We start from the raw sequence: 10924 nt of genomic DNA, 5'->3' as shown, positions 1-10924 counted from the left end.
ACATTTTCCTCACTTGTGTTCCGACGTATATTAGTGCGTCAGAAAAGCCTTTTCTGACGCTTTTTATATATCTCCCAATGATTTTATGCATCGAGAGAGTCCTCATTTCTTGTAGTGTTAGACAAAGAGCTTCAATGTGGTAGAGGGGAAAGGCATGACACCTTTAGGTGCTTTCATCAAAGGGAGGATTGAGGTTCTGATTATGGCGCTAAGGTTAACTGCCATCTTCTTCTTAATGCAATAAATCATCATTGTGCACTCTAGTGGGATGGTGTTGTTGTCAACCAGGCAGGCGGTTTCGTTTTCAAGTCTTAGGTCTTAATTCTTAACAACCTTTGAGTATTGATGCTCTACCCCAACCCTCATCCAAAACGATAACTAACACAATGGTTTGGAAGTTTTTGTGAAACATCATCTATACTTTTTCTTTAATGGTCGATGAAAAAAAAGTCAGGAAAATGGTATTTCTGACCATTTTAAGTGTTACCAAAATATCACATTTGGTGTAGTATGGTATTGTTTTGAATATTTTTGTAAAATAGTGGATCAAGAAGTTTTACTAAGATAAAGTTTCATGTTGGACAAGAGGATAGTGGATGGGAATTAAGTTGAATGGTCCACTTTTTTTTTAAATCCTTTAAGGTTTTATGAAAACCTTTCACAATACCTTTTCATAATCATTTTGTAAAAATAATATCAAATCATTTAAATATACCGAAAAATTATTTCATTTCGAATAAACCTTTCTTTATGCTTAAAAAATCATTTCATTTTGTCAAGGATCCCGAATCGTTCTCTACGCTTGGTCTCATTACCTCGCGTTTAGACTACTGTATCAACATCTGAGAACATACAAATTCGTCTTTGTTGCTATACCGCTAAGCTTTATACGCTCATTTCAATGCATAAGTCAGCTTCTTATTACCATGTAGTTTGTACACTCCATGGTGGCCTTCACTCTTTATGTGCACACAAAAGTTAGCATCATCTCAAAGAAACATAGTATTGAAATCATAGTCATCAAATCAAGCTTTAATATTATAAATAATGCTTGAAAACATAACTTTTCGTAGAAATCTTTCTGAAACATTCTCATCTGAATTCTTCTTTCAAATCAGTAAAGAGAAATCGTAATAAAGTTTCTTAACATAAATTCTTTTGACTGAAAAGCACTCACCAAACTTCACTAAAGAAGTCCTTCTCACAACCATCTTTTCGCGTGGCTAAACCAACAACACTTTAACATTTCAACAAAACTCTCGTCATCCCCTCCTTAGTTACCTAAATTCTCCTATTTTATAGATCCCTTATACTAACTTAGTCATGCAAATCCTTAATATTTAACCTAGTCATGCTCAAATCCTTAATCTTACATGTTAACCCATGTCAAATCAGATTTGACATTTTCTTTACAAACCTTGCTCCCCGCCTAACCCAAACCGTGAATAAATTCAACCACTTAACATTTCTCGTGAATAACCTTATCGCTTGATTATATTTTTATTATAAGAAACGTTCCACCTGAACTAACCAACTTTTACTCGCATAAAACTCTTATCACGAACTTAAACTCCAAGGCTTCCTCGTAGACTTCTTCTCCACGAAACACTTGGTTCTTCTCGCGAAGACCACCCAAAACTCCTAGTCTAACACTCAAAACTTTCATTTCTTAACTTACGCAAAGACTTTTTCGCTTCTTATCTGTAACGACCCAACTTTTTACCTAAGTCGAGGTCATTAACTTTTGACAAAAGACCTTGGTTAATTAAAATTTAAAACCTCAAAAGAACAAAATTTATTTTGTTTGTTTGGGCCCCAGTTTTAAATTACTAAAATTCACATGAAAATTTAAAACTAAAAAGTTTCAAATCTTTGAATACTTTAAAACTTCAAAATTTTCTAAACAGTCTCACGTTCGAATACAAATAATACTATAAATCACTAAGCGGAAGCAAAATTTTAAAGTGTCCCCTGTGGCGGTCACGCTTCCTTCCTGCCCCTCGCCGGTTTGCTGCCTTTATTACCTTTGCCTGAAAAATTAAACATAAGGAGGGTGAGTATAAAAATACCCAGTAAGAGACCCTCTACTGGTCCCGTCAGGGGAAAATAAATTGTTAACATTCTATTGGGACACCCTGTACAGTCGCAGTCTTGTGATCCCGTAGGATGCACATTTCAGTCTAACGCCCCGAGGGACGTACATTTCAGTCTAGTGTTCTGCAGAAACACATATCAGTCTAATGCTCCGAAGGTCGCATAAAAATTGGTGATCCCGTAGGACACCTACAAGGCATACATCCCAATAAAACTAACAATTTTTCCCCTCAATCCATTCTAACCATCTTTACGGTAATTTATGACATCTTTCAGTTACTTCAAAATATAAAGTTCTTTCACTCAACATTCTAACAGTCAACCTATCTCACTTAAGTTCGAAGGTCGTTGATAACATTTTAATACATCTGTCAAGTAAACAACAAAGTCACAACACCCCTCATTTTTACCAGCGCAAACCACAGTTCAGTATAATCCACATTCAACCGAAACAAATTCACTAGTTCACATCCAAATCTTTATACAGCACAATCTATTAATATCATCATGTACACATAAGCATAATTTCAGTCATTCACATGTATACTTTCGGCAATCCACATCAATTCACACATCAATGTATTTATATATATGTTTCCAGTCAAATACAACATACACTAAACATTTAGTCTGCAACCAAACGTGTACATCTTAATCATCATCCATACAGTCCAACACAACTCAAAAACTTTAGGTGAGTCCAGTAGAAAGTCCCTTACCTCAAAGTTAGGGAAGCTCCCTTAATCAACTATCGTCCACGAAACAATCCAAATAAGGGCAAACGAAATCGAAATCAAAATTCACAAATTGGTTGTGAATTTAAGTGATCCAAGGTTACCTTTCACACCTTCAAGAATAATTTATCAAATTAGTCAATTAACCCATCCGTAACGTTTGAACACCTTGAAAACATCACAACCCATACTTAAATTGTTTTGAAAACGACTACAATTTCATAACTTCAATCTTACCAACAATACTTCGACGGATCTCAGTAAAAATAGGGGCAGCGGCAATCGATTCTAAACAAAAACCATCGTGCAAACAGATTAGAGTGTACGTCGGTTTGTGAATCGCGGTTAGAAGAAAAAACACGTTGCTGGAAGAAGAGGAAACGCGCGGCTAGAAGGAGGCGTGCGCGCTGCCTCAAAATCGATCGACGATCTGACGCGGCGACTGGGCTTCACGAACGGAGAAGAAGAGAGGAAAGGAATGGACGACGGCTGGACTTGGCTTCGACGGAGACAGAGGTCACGCGGCGGGGCTGGGCAGAGGGTCACGCGGCGGTGGGCGGAGGCCATGGATCTGAACGGCAAGGGAAGGGGAGAAGATGATGGTCGGCTGGGTTAGGGTACAGGAAAGAGAAGAAGAAAAAGATGGAGAGAGGGTGTCGCACGCGTGAGAGAGGGGAGAGAGGAAAAAGATATTTTAATTTCTTTTTCTTTTCCTTTTTTTTATGCTAATTAATAATAATAATAATAATATATTATTATTATGAAAGACTTTTCCAACACTTTTTTTTTTAAGACAAAACAACAAAATGACGTCGAACAAAAATTAAGAGTAAAAATATCGAATGGTCCGATTAAATTAATTACCTTAGAGTTCGGGTGTTACATTATCGCACAACTTCTTTCGCGAACTACCCACTTATCGCAAAAAAGTATACTTAACCGTAAAAGATCTTATCACTTAATCTTTCCATGGATTTATTTGAACACCAACTTCTTAATTCTTAGCCGAATTTTACTTCCTTACTCAAATTAGAAATGGGTCGCACAACTTCCTTCGCGAACTACCCACTGAATCGCAATAACGTATACTTAACCATAAATTTTTTTATCGCTTAATCCTTTTCGTTGATTTATTCAAACGCCAAATTCTTAATACCTAGCCAATTTTACTTCATTACTCAAATTAGAAATGGGTCTCACATTTAGAGCCTATCGCTTCTTTAAGATACATGATCTTACCGATTCAGAGAAATTAACCACAGGCGTTATTAGTTTTGATGATCTGGCATTGGATTGGTACCAAGCACAAGAAGAGTTGGAAGTTTTTAAGAATTGGGCTGACCTGAAAGAACGAATGCTTGTACAGTTTCGATCAATTCGAGAAGGAACTTTGGTTGGAAGATTTTTCTCAATCAAACAGAAATGAATGTAGAAGAATACCGCAACCGATTTGATCGATATTTAGCTCTGGTAGCATTTCTTCAAACGGTAGTGTTAGAGGAGACTTTGATGATTGGGCTTAGCCCATGAATAAAAATGGAAGTGGAAACCGTGGAACCGATTGGGTTGGCCCAGATGATGAAATTTGCGTTGAAGATTGAGAATAAGGAACTAGTGAGAAAAGAGTGTGGGTTGAGCAGTGCATTTCATGTAAAACTGCAACTCACCCTATCTATTGTGGAAAACAACAATACAATGATGACTAAGGAAGAAACCAGCAATGGAAAGTCTGCTGATGAGAGCTATCACCCTGAAAGGAGTTACTGATAGAACTAAGACATGCACAACAGAAAAAGAATCGAAATTCTACCCTAATTGGGCTTAGTTAACGAGACTAAACCAAAAAATAAGGTTTTTAGAATACTTACATTTGAAGCTGCGTTTTATTCGAACAACCACTAAGTTTGACTTAGTATCCTCTAGACTCATAATCGAGTTGTGGGACCCGTTGGATGAAAGAACCGGACGAGAGAAATAGATGAAAAAAATGGGCGTGGTAAATTTTCTTTTTTTTTTAAGTAAATAAGAAAAAGAAATTCCATTTGGTGTGAAAGCCCAAATATAATAGCCAACCCATCAAATGAGTTCAAAGGCCCCATTTATAAGGATTTTTCATTCAAAATTGTATGTCCATGCAATACTAAAGTCCAACACTTTGACTTTAGTATAATAAATACCTACCAAGATGTTTATTAATAACATGTGTTTGATACATAATTACAACACTTTGACCAAACAACCAATGCTTAACTATTTTCAAAACGTCTGGTCATCTCGCTGCAAATCCTTCAACCTTCTTCTCTACTTGGCCTAAACACCTCATCTTGGAAGATGAATTTTTGAAAGAATGTCTAAAAGACTAAGGTTTTATGAAATCCTTTTCGCAATACCTTTTCATAGACATCATTTCGCATAAACAACATCAAATAATTTTATCTCGCATAAACCATTCTTTATCCTTAACATACTCATAACATAACAATTTCACATAAACACACATTAGTTAACATTCATTCCTTTCACCAAGGATTTTGAATCGTTCTCTACACTTTGATGTAGAACATCTACCTTCTTGATGTTTCTTGAGTTTTATCCTAGAGGAGGGGTTTGAATTACCATTTTTATAGTTTAGGATTAGTTATTTGAATTACCAATTTTGTATCTTGAGTTAGTTATAACTAACTCAACTCCAAGTTAAACTAACTCAACCCCAAGTTAGTTTAACAACTCTTGTAATCTCCAGCCTATAAAAAAGCTTCTCATTTTCATTAATAAGACATAAAAAAAGAGGCATTATACATAAAGATTTCTAGCTTTGCAATTACTGCATCAATTGGTATCAGAGCGTGATCCTAGCTCACTCTTCCCTAAAAAAACTTGGATCCTACCACTCTTATCCATGGACGCGGAAGCCTCCTTCAACCAACGCTTGCAGTTGGTAGAACAAGCTATTGAAGAACTTCGAAAAGGGCAATCGAATATACAGCAATCGTTAGTAGAATTAACAAACCTTTTTACCCGATTTCATGTCCAACCTTTAGAAGAAGCAATTCAGCCCCCAAGAAACCCAATTGCAGCAAACCAAGAAAGACAAGAAAAACCAATAAACCCTGTTGTAAACCAAGAACTACTAAGAAATCAACCTATTCACATCAACAATAATCGATTGTATGGAAACAACGTACTTGGAAATTTCTTAAACGATTCTGACTCTTCCGATGAACAACTTGCTGAACATTCATCAAGAACCTCAACAAAGGCTTGGACTTCGACCATACTTTCAAGAAGATCAAGAAATACGTATGAAAGTGGATCTCCCTACCTTCAATGGTCAAATGGACGTGGAGAAGTTTCTTGATTGGATCAAGAACGTAGAAATTTTTTTCGACTATGCCAATACACCCGAACACAAGAAGGTTCGATTAGTTGCTCTCAAACTTCAAGGTGGCGTAAGCGCTTGGTGGGATCAATTACAAAACAATAGACGATTATTCGGTAAACAATCTAAAGATTAGCTTAATATCTTATAAAAAGATGTTGCCATAGGTTTAGTGGTGAGAGGTGAGAAAGTAAGCTGTGTCTTTTAGGACTCTTAAACGTTGAAGTCAATCAATGAGTTCCAAATGCAATATTGGAAGTTTTCTTAAATATTTTGATGCTTTTGCATGTTGTGAAAGAACTTGGTTAGATGTGAGAAAGGGGTTTATGAGATTAGTTACTTACTATTCCCTTTTTCACTGTCATTGCTACTCAGTACATATACTATGGGCTCGTGTTTCTGTAGAATATAATTCAGATGCTCTTTCTCTAGAATATAATTTATATGTTCTCTCTACAAATTTGAAGTAATTTCTACTGTTTTTGCTAATAATTTATATATTATAGAGTTAAATTTAACACAGTTAATCATCTTAAGCATTTGACTCTGGTGTTCTTAAGATATAAATTCAAATCCCTATAATTTTATCATCTTGATCTTTTCAATCGTCTCACATACCGTCTTCATTTCATAATCTTGCCTACTAGCTGCGTATCATCAATGAAATTACCATAGGAGTCCACATCTGGTAATTATGGATCTAGCACGATATACTGCGTATCATGTTGTTGGAGATCATTTTAAATGATTAACCAGTCTATTGGTGGTTTGAGTCTTTCCTTTTGAATCTATAAGTTGTTCAATGGTCTAATATTAACTATGTTTAGATTTATGGTAATTTTCATTCTTTTACAGCCTTAATAACCAAGGAAAGGTGTGCTTTGATAATCTTTTCTTTCTCTTCAGCAGGTTGGTAATGTAGAAAGGATACATGTATACTATGCCACGGACTAGATAGCCCAACCTTTGTTCGCGGGTTATTGGCTCCTAGATAAGTATGTTATGGTTGAAAGAAAATTGTTAAATTGCTTGCTACCAGTTGTTTCAGTGGGGTCTATCCCCATCATGCCACAAGCAAAGAAAAATGAAATTAGACAGTGGCAGTATATCGTGTTCTACTTATATAATTATGACTTGCTTCTGCTTTTTGTTCAGGACCTTTGAACACATTGTCCTTGTTCATTACCGTGAAACACAAGAGTTAGATTCAGCACAATGCATCTGCAGTTACTGAAATATTATCTTGAGACAAACTTTTATCATTTGGACTACTACATCTATTTAAGATTTGCTGATTTTTCCTCCATGGTTGCAATATTAGAACTTCATCCAAAATAATGTTGTCATGTGTGTCTTTATGGTGATTCATGTGTTGAGAGTTCTCTTTCTTTTGCTATCCATAAATTTATGGAATGGAAAGGCAATGATCATGACATTATTTTTTGTCAGATAAACACTGGTTTCATATGCTTCAACTCTGTGGTGCTTCACAGCACACGGATAAAACTTCCAAACAATCTGCACCCAATATTACCATAATGCATTTGGACACTTCATTAACAACTTCTTACAATTAGCCTTTCTATATTGAAAATAATTCGTTATCTTAACTTCTTGTTGCTGCTAGTTTCAGAATTTTCCATCCAGATCGTTGAACTCAAATTCTGGTTCTGTCTCTAACCCATCAACTCCGTGGCTTTTATCGGAGGAACTTGATTCCAAGGCTACTCATGTTTATTCTCTTGGTGAAAATGAATTGTCAGGTGATACTGGCCGAACCTGTCAAAAATAAATGAGTCATAGTTTGTTTGATCATTCATTTTCTAATCTTTCTTCTTTATATTTAATTAGTTGTTTAATTTCTTAAAAAGAATTCTGGTTTATTTATAGTATATTTGGTAGTATGCATGCCTTAGCTTCTTTAATGCATGTCTCTTACAGTATATTTGGTAGTCTTTTATAATGTTACACCCTTTTTTTAATTCCTAAAACCTTTTAACTTTCCAAATTTTCATTCATTCTTTTAGAAAATTATTTTCATTATTTTTATGGTTACAAAACCATCCATTAACTACATTAATTAGACAATTCACTCCAATAATAAATAAATAACTTTTTTGGATCTAAGGTCTTTTCTCATTCTACAAATTTAATTTACTATATAAAGGTTATTATGCTAATTGAAAATATATTTCTCTCAAGTATGCAATGACAGAAAATTAGGTTATAAATATATAAAAAAAAATTAGGTATTATAATTTTTTTAAAAAAATTATATTTTAATTTTTTAATAAAACCTTGCATTTGGGGATTCACATGTTGTTTACTTGTTGAACCAAAAAGATAAATTCGCGGTGAAAACTCTTTAAAAACCAATTCGTGGAAGGAAAAATTGAACTGTGGCGTTGAGTTATTTTGTTGTTGAAGAAGATCAGTAAAAAACCCACATCATTAAAACTTCTTTTTGTTTCTTTAAGTATATTTTAGATTGCAGCGTATTTTCTATTTGGGTTTAGTTAGGGTTTCTCTTGTTTATTCAAGATATTCATGGATAGTTCATGTTTGACTATTTGGAAAGAGGGATTTATGTAGCACGGGTATTATATTCTGGTTTTGGAAGTGTCGAGATAAATTAAGGACTTTTTTAATCTTCTTCAAACAAACCTATACGAAGGCGAAGAATAATTTGTGCTTGTATTTTAGTCGGAATAAGAAGAAACATGAAGATAATGCCCACGAGGAAAATGACCATGAGAAAAAGTTGTGTATTCCTCCATCCATAACTGAGCTTTCTAATGTGTATTCCTCCCTCCATAACTGGCTTACTTTGGACTGTTTGGATAGAAAGAAACAATAGAATTTTTAAGGATAAATCAAGGTTTATTGTTTACTTGTGGGAAGACATATGTAACTTGATCGGAGTTTGGTCTAGGCGTCATTCATCTTGTAACCAATATGATGTTACTACCAACTCTTAACTTTAAGCTTTGTTAGATTAGGTTGTTTCGGGCTTCCCTCTAGCCTTCAACCTTGTAACTTTAGCTCTATGTTAATAGATAATGACTCTTATCCTAGGATTATCTTAGTTTGAATGATTCGGTTTCTTCTTCTTAAAAAAAGTTGTATTTCGACTACTATTTGGGAGGAAAATGTGCTTAACTAACTAAAAATCTAATGACACTTCCAAAACCAGTCATTTCAAAAAATGTTTCCTCAATAATATATTTATAATGCTCTTCCTTTATAGAGTAAAACAGTAAAGCAACAAAACCATTTTAATTCATTATATATATATATATATGTATATATATATATTTATGTATGTCATTACTACAAAAAAGGCCTTTCTTGACGTTTGTTGTTTTTCTTTCTTGACATTTTTTTCAAAAAAAACGTCAAGAAAGGAGTAGTTCCAAAGATAAAACGTCAAGAATTTTTACGAAAAGGCGGGTAGGTCAATTTTCAGATTTCTTGACGTTTATTAAACATCAACTAATATGTATTTTTTCTTGGCGTTTTAAAAACGTCAAGAAATATCTATAAAAATTTTGACATTTTTAAACGTCAAGAATGTTTATATATTCAATATTCTTCAAAATTTTCAAACGTCAAGTAATATGTACTTTTACTTGACATTTTAAAAACGTCAAGAAATATCTTAAAAATTCTTTATGTTTTAAAACGTCAAGAATTTTTATAAAAAGCCAGAGAGAGTTATTTTTTAAATTTCTTGATGTTTTTTTAGACGTTAAGTAAGATCGTTTTTCTTGACGTTTTTGAAAACGTCAAGTGTTATTAAATATATTTATATATATATAATATATATTATATATATATATATATAAAGAAAATATTGGGTTGAATCCTTTGAAGCCCTAGACTTGTCTCTACCGCATTCGAAAATGCCAAGTTCTCTCTGAGGATCTCTAACTTCTGCCGTGTTCACCGTCCGTGCGTCTGCGTTCACCGCGTTCACCACGTCCGGGTTTATCTAATATATTTTTCCAAATCTTAAAGAAGAACTTTTGATTTCATTGGAGTTTATCATTAGAGACATTACTATATTGGCTGCCTCTCAGTGGGCTATAGGTTTTCCAATGGTCATTTGAGACTGGTTGATAATAGCAAAAGTTAGAGCTTGAGAAGAAGGAGCGAAGAAAGTAGTGAAGACAAAAGAAGAAAGAAAGCTGAGTGAAAAACGAAAATTGACAAGGTAGAGATGTGACATGAAAATGATGATGAGAAGTGAAGGAGGCACGACACAATACTGGTACACAATAACAAAGCCTTGATAATTAAAAAAAAGGATGGTGCCAAGAAAATTTAAATACAAAAAAATGAAGGTTCTTGCAAGTGTATTGAGTGAATGGAAGAAAGAAAGGATAAAAAAGGTAGAAAGAGAGAAAGAGAAGTCAAGGGTAGAGATACATAGCTTTGTATATAGAAACTTTATGTTTATACTCCATTATACGTTGTGGAGAATATATACATCCTGATATGTCTGATTCAATTTGAATGATGCAATTATTTATTTTTCTGCAATAATTCTACTTCTAGAACCTAAATTTTGAAAGCCTACTAATTTTTCAGAATTAATTCGAGACCCCACTTTTGCTCCCCTTCCTACCTACGGTTACTTTTTGCTTAAACTTTAAAAGTTGTTTGAAAATTTTTGCTGAAACTTGTAAAATTTGTTTGAAGTTCGTATATCTCTCAC

The 10924-nt window shown here is 34.1% G+C and overlaps 1 long non-coding RNA gene across 1 annotated transcript; it reads right to left on the bottom strand.

The window, feature by feature from the left end:
• Positions 1-1847: 1847 nt before the first annotated feature.
• Positions 1848-3508, bottom strand: LOC116404976. Its single transcript, XR_004218003.1, has 2 exons — positions 3066-3508; positions 1848-2030 (listed from the first exon to the last, which is right to left on the bottom strand). It is a non-coding gene; the product is annotated as an uncharacterized LOC116404976 (long non-coding RNA).
• Positions 3509-10924: the final 7416 nt, after the last annotated feature.

Source organism: Cucumis sativus, chromosome 7 (genome assembly GCF_000004075.3).
Source record: "Cucumis sativus cultivar 9930 chromosome 7, Cucumber_9930_V3, whole genome shotgun sequence".
NCBI classification, from domain to species: domain Eukaryota; kingdom Viridiplantae; phylum Streptophyta; class Magnoliopsida; order Cucurbitales; family Cucurbitaceae; genus Cucumis; species Cucumis sativus.
This window is presented reverse-complemented; position numbering and strand designations above follow the sequence as displayed.